The 6,748-nt window shown below is 42.6% G+C and overlaps 1 pseudogene; it reads right to left on the reverse strand.

The window, feature by feature from the left end:
- Positions 1–5,499: 5,499 nt before the first annotated feature.
- Positions 5,500–6,278, reverse strand: LOC113270042 (60S ribosomal protein L7a-like; annotated as a pseudogene).
- Positions 6,279–6,748: the final 470 nt, after the last annotated feature.

Below are 6,748 nucleotides of genomic sequence, written 5' to 3' on the forward strand. Positions count from 1 at the left end.
TTATTTGTGGCTTAAGGTTCAAATGGCCAGCATGGCTGAGAACAACACGGTACCTCGCTCCAGTAACCAGCAAATAATGTCTACTGCTAATCCTAGACTAAGTCTCAGGGGCCATGGGCACAGGATAGCTCCAGCCAGCTTCGGTTTGAAAGCTGCTGCCTCAGTGTCCTGTGCCTTCAAAGGTTCATTGATTCCATAAGTATTTATTAAGAGTTCACTCTGTGAGAGTCCCTGTTCTAAGAGCTGGAGACACAAAAAACTAAAACCACTGCCTTTTTCAGAGATGCATCTTGATAGAAGGAGACAAGCAACCAAATAAATAAAGGTAATCATGTGAGATGGTGATAATGCTATTGGAGAAAAAGCAGGAAAGAGGGACGGGGCTGCAGGAGTGGGGCAGGAAGGGCATGTGGGTGTCACTGAAGAGCGAGAAGTCATCGCTGAAAAGGAGACATTTGAGCAAAGACCTACGGGAGGTGAGAGTGTGCCATGTGGCTGTGGAGGGGGGAAAGAGCTCTAGGCAGAAGGGACCGTATATGCCAAGGTCCTGAGGCAGGAACATGATGTGAGACCAGTATGGCTGAGGCACAGTGACTAGAAGGTCAGAGAAGTGACAGTGGGCCATGATCTGGCATCCAGGAGTGGAATCTGACTCTAATGTTTTATTTAAGTTTTTTTTCCCCCGAGCTGCTGAACAAATAACTGCATTTTTTCCCCAAAGAATTTGAACTTGAAAAAGGTAGTTTCTGGAAAAAAGTTTCTATGGTGGTCTCCTCATAATCTTTCTCTGTTTCTTCCAGTTCTTGTCTCCTTCAGACCTTCTTTAGCTCTCTAGCTGCCCCTACTAGATTAAGATTTCCACCTTCAAACTCAAAAGTGGGTGAAACCCAGTGGCACCTGTATGTCACCAAATCAGACCCACGAAATGCATGTTGCAAGAGAGCAGTACCAGTCGTTGACCCATTGCCAGGTCCCTGGGGGGAAGCCCTGGGACTGAGGCATCACAGCTCCAGGTACAGCACAGCCCAGGATCCCATGTCTGGCATCCTGAGAAGGACCTGTTGGCTTGTGTTCACTCCCTATTGCCGCTGCCCATATCCGGCAGCCACAAGCAAATATGTTAGGATATCAGCTCTGCCATGACTTCTGGGCTTCATTTCTAGCCTTGGTAGAATTCCAATAGGTTCACCGCCCACCTTCCTCCAAATCCACTTGCCCCCTTCATGTCCTTGTACACCTTGGTCACTGGTTGAATACTGTCAAACCCTGTGATAGTTACCAAAGACTCTGGCTGGGCATGACTATGTTGCTCTTCCCACAATTACAAATTTTTTTAGTTTTTATTTACATTCCAGTTACTTAAGATACAGTGTAACATTAGTTCTGGGTGTACAATAGAGTGATTCAACATTTCCATGCATCACCTGGTGCTCATCACCACAAGTGTGCTTCTTAATCCCATCACCTGTTTCATCCATCCCCCCACACACCTCCCCTCTGGTAACCATCAGTTTGTTCCCCATAGTTAAGAGTCTGTTTCTTGATTTGCCTATCTTTCTCTTTTTCCCCTTTGCTTTTTTTGTTCCTTAAATTCCACATATGAGTGAAATAATATAGTATTTGTCTTTTCTCTGACTTATTTCACCTAACATAATCCTCTCCAGCTCTATCCATGTTGCAAATGGCAAAATTTCATTCTTTTTTATGGATGAGTAATACTCCATTGTGTGTCTGTGTATATGTATATACACATCTTTATCCACTCATGTTGATGGACACTTGGGCCCTTTCCATAATTTGGCCATTGTAGAAAATGCAATTATTAACACCAGAGTGCGTGTATCCCTTTGAATTAGTATTTTTGTTTTCTTTGGGTAAATACCCAGTAGTACAATTGCTAGATCCTATGGTAGTTCCATTTTTAACTTTTTGAGGAACTTCCATACTGTTTTCCAGAGTGGCTGCATTCCTACCAACAGCATACAGGGGTTCCCCTTTCTCCACGTCTTTGCCAACATCTGTTGTTTCCTGTGTTGTTGATTTGAGCCATTCTGACAGGTGTGAGGTGATATCTCATTGTGGTTTTGATTTGCATTTCCCTGATGAGTAATGATGTTGAGCACCTTCTCATGTGTCTCTTGGCCATCTGTATGTCTCTTTGGAAAAATGCCTATTCAAGTGTCCTGCCCATTTTTTAATTGGATTATTCATTTTTTGGGTGTTGAGGTTTATAAATTCCTTATATATTTTGGATACTAACACTATCAGATATGTCATTTGCAAATATTTTCTCCCATTCCATAAATTGCCTTTTAGTGTTGTTCATTGTTTCCTTCCCTGTGCAGAAGCTTTTTATTTTGACAAAGTCCCAATAGTTTACTTTTGCTTTTGTTTCCCTTGCCTCAGGAGACATATCTAGAAAGAAGTTGCTAGGGCTGATGTCAAAGAGGTCTCAAACTATTCCAAAAAATAGCAAAGGAAGGAAAACTTCCAAACTCATTCTGTGAGGCTGGCATTACCCGGATACCAAACCAGAGAAAGACTCAAAGAAAAAAAAAAAAAAAGGAACTATAGGCCAATATCCCTAATGAACATGAATGTAAAAGTTCTCAATAAAATGCTAGCAAACTGAATCCAACAATACATTAAAACAATCATTCACCAGGGTCAAGTGGGATTTATTCCTTGGTTGCAAGGGTGGTTCAATATTAGCAAATCAATGTGATACACCACATTAATAGAAGAAAGGATAAGAGCCATATGATCCTCTCAACAGATGAGGAAAAATCATTTGACAAAGCACAACATCCATTCATTATAAAAGCCCTCAACAAAGTAGGTTTAGAGAAAACATACCTCAATATAATAAATGCCATGTATGAAAAACCCACAGCTAATCTTATCCTCAATGGGGAAAAACTGAGAGCTTTTCCTCTACGGGGAGGAACAAGACAGGCATGTCCACTCTTACCACTGTTGTTCAACATAGTATTGGAAATCTTAGCCATAGCAATCAGACAACAAAAAGAAATAAAAGGCATCCAAATTGGCGAGGAAGAAGTAAACATTTCATTATTTGCAGATGACATGATACAATATATAGAAAACATTGAAGACTCCACCAAAAAAATTTCTAGAACTGATACATAAATTCAGCGAAGTCTCAGGATACAAAATCAACGTACAGGAATTTGTTGCATTTTGATACAGCAATAATAAAGCACCAGAAAGAGAAATGGAGGAATTAACCCCATTTACAATTGCACCAAAAACCATAAGATACCCAGAAATAAGCCCAACCAAACAAGTGAAAGACCCGTACCCTAAATAAATTTGAATCTACCCACTCATCTCACCCTCCCCCGCTGTGTGCTTCGGCCCTCCGGTAATTGCCTTTCTAGCCAAGTGACTCATGTGGCCTCCAGCTGTCCTGCCTGATCCATTCTTTGCAGAGTAGTGAGATGAGCTTTCTCAAGGGCAAATCCGATCCTATCACTCTTCTGGGTAATTTAGGATAAAATCCAGATTTCTTCCTGTGGCCAGCAAAGGTCCTGTGTGATTTTTTTCCCCTCCCTTGCTTCTAGAGCTTAACGTGGTTCACTTGTCTCCCTATTTCCTAAGCTCCAGCAATTCTGCCTTTTTTAGCTCTCAAAACATACTGAGTTACATCCCACCTGAGACTGCATTTGCTGTATCCTCTACCTGAAGCACGCTTTCCTGGGTGTGCCCTTCTCTCCCAGTAACTCCTACACACCGGGGGTCTTAGCAAGTGGGGCTCTTCCTCAGGAACACCCTTCCTCACACTCAACTAAGTTAGATGCCTCTCCTATATGGTGTTTTTGCACCCAGAACTTTAATTTTATGACACTTAGCCAAATGGTCATTGATTCATTGTGTGATTGTTTATGTATTGTTAGACTATAAACCACACGAGTGTAAGGATTCACTCTTTCCTTTTACCATGTGTTCTCAGCTCCTGTTTAAAAAAAAATTGTAGGGCTCTTGGGTGGCTCAGTAGGGTAACCATCTGCCTTCAGCTCAGGTCATGATCCTAGTGTTGCTGGGATCGAGCCCCCCCCCCGCCCACCGCTGCCCCCGTCGTGCTCCCTGCTCATCGGGGAGCCTGCTTCTCCCTCTGCTCATGCTCTCTCTCTCAAATAAATAAATAAAATCTTTAAAAGAAATAAAATAATTAAAAAATTGTATTCATGACACTTGTTAAAGATGGTAAGGCCACCCTTTTTCAGGGGACTAGTACTGTGAGGTTTTGTAGTAGAGGAGAGATCAGGCTCAACTCTAACATGAGTGTGGGTGGGGGTTTACAGCTGAGCATCAGGGAGGGGCGCAGTGGATGGAGCGTCAGTTAAGACGGATTATTACTAGACCAACTCAACAAGGTTCTTGCTGAAGGCAAGCCAGGGCGGTAAAGTATCAAGGGCATGGAGATGAAGAATTTGGTCAGAGTTTTGCACTGACCCAGCAGGATTCTTATCTGCCCAGTACAGAGGCCAAGGTCGGGGCCTTGAGGACTTAGCGGGCCTGACTAGGTTTGGAACATGGTCACACCTAGCACAACGCCTAGTGCATAGTAGGTGGTCAGTACATATATGTTAAGTGATTAAGTGGCTGAGAATCTGTTGGTGTAGGAAAGAATATGATTCACAAGCAAAGCTGCCCATTCTAATTTTACCCCTAACATGAGCTTACAGTCAAGCTCTTCTCTAAAACTGAAAAATGAATTTAATAATTTAAAACATCCTTAACTGTACCTGAAGTCGAATTTTCTTTGAGTTCGTGTTGCTATATAGCAAAATAAAGGGCCTTGAAAAAGTATCTTTCCCACAATAGAAACACAATTCTCTAAGTGATTTTTAAAAAGCCTAGCTATAGATTTAGAAAGCAGTGTTTCCTTGTAGGATAATATTATTTATGCTGTGTTCCAAACCAGACATTTGCCTTCTTGAAACCCAATAGGAACAGATGCAAGCATCCAACGGAAACCTGAAATATTAGCAATTGTTCCATTAGTTACTTAAACATTCTAGTCAGCCTCGATGTCAGTTGCTTTGCCCAATAAACAAGAAAGTAATTCCTCTTCCTACTTAAAATCATGGCTGCAAATTTTAAAGTCATTTCACGGTGTGTGGACAACCAAGTTATTCTGTAAATGCATTACTATAAAGACACAGGGGGCCTTAAGCTAATTCTCAAAACAAAGCACATTAGATCAGCTTCTGGATATTTTTTGATTTGTTTTGCTTCTGGCTCCTATTTCAAGCCTTAAAAGGCTCTGGGCCACACAGCTAGGGTAGCCTTATGGCTATTAAAATCAATGGAAGGTCAGTTGATTTACTTTGCCATTAAGTAGATAACATGCCAAGTGACCGTCTGTGAATCAAAATGTGATTCCCTCAAAGACTCTGATCTTTTTGCAAAAATAAAAAGATGTTTTTGGAAAGAGAACTTTTTATTACTTTCATGTATGGAATCCTCAACCACCTACATGTAGCCCAGTTTGGTGGCCAGTTGCTTATCCTTTGCCTTTTCCAGCTTGGCAATGCGGCCCCGACTTTGGACCCAAGACGTTGCCTCCCCAGTGATGGCGGGTCTCATCGTATCTGTCATTGTCATTGGTCCTGACAACTTCCACCAGCTTCGCTGAGCTCCCTTGTCTTCCGAGTGAACCTGTGTGGAGACAACCGTGGTGCAGGTCTTCCTGGGGACCAGACGCCCCAGACTGGCCTTCCCCTTGATAATGTAATAGGGAATCCCCATCTTGTGACCCAGAGCAGGTGGGAGGACAACCCGTTCAGTGGGATCCATATTATGTGCAATCACTACCAGCTGAGCCTTCCTGTTTTCCACTATGGTGATACCATGTGAACCCCCGCTCGAAGGACAGGCAGTCTCTCAGTGGGGACAGCACCCTTTGCAGGCAGCTTCCTTTTCAGCCCGGGGTCAACAGTCTCTCCTTCTCTTGCTTTGTCTCTGGTCTGTGTTTGTGGGCCAGCTTGAGAAATTGAGTAGCTGAATGAACTGGTTCATTGCAGGAGACACTTTAGATGTTTGTGGAGAATAACCCTTTGCTGCTGAAGCCAGATGTAGAGGGACCATTTGACAAAGAGGGTGAGGTCCTTTTTGAGCTGGATGTTCTGCTCGATGCCAAATTTCTTGGGCATTTACTCAAACAAAGGACTGATCACCTTCTTGGCCTGATTCTTCTCCACAGTGGAGACCGGGGCCACTTTCTTCCCCTTTGCCTTCTTTCCTTTCGGCATCTTGGATGGCTGGAAGAGAGAGAGAAAGCCAAAAATAAAAAGATTTCATGACCTTTTAGTCAGAGCACTGCTTGACTCTCAAACATAGCAACTATTCTCACCCTTACCCTAGTGCACCTGCTCTTTCCTTTCCTTTTGCTCTGATTTCATGTTTTTTTCTTTTATTGAGCTTTTTCTTTGGTTTAAAAATGCTTTGGGGGCACCTGGATGGCTCAGTTGGTGAAGCCTCTGCCTTTGGCTCAGGTCCTGATCCTAGGGTCCTGGGATAGAGCCCGGCGTCAGGCTCCCTGCTCAGCGGGAGACTGCTTTTCCCTCTCCCCCTGAACCTCCCCACTCGTGCTCTCTTTGTCTCTCTCTCAAACAAATAAGTAAAATCTTAAAAATATATATATATTTTTTGATGTCTTAAGTTTGTTTTTATTTTTGGAAACAAGTTAAATATAATAACATACAATACATTAAAAATGTTA

The sequence above is a fragment of the Ursus arctos genome, unplaced genomic scaffold (assembly GCF_023065955.2).
Source record: "Ursus arctos isolate Adak ecotype North America unplaced genomic scaffold, UrsArc2.0 scaffold_11, whole genome shotgun sequence".
Classification (NCBI taxonomy): Eukaryota; Metazoa; Chordata; class Mammalia; order Carnivora; family Ursidae; genus Ursus; species Ursus arctos.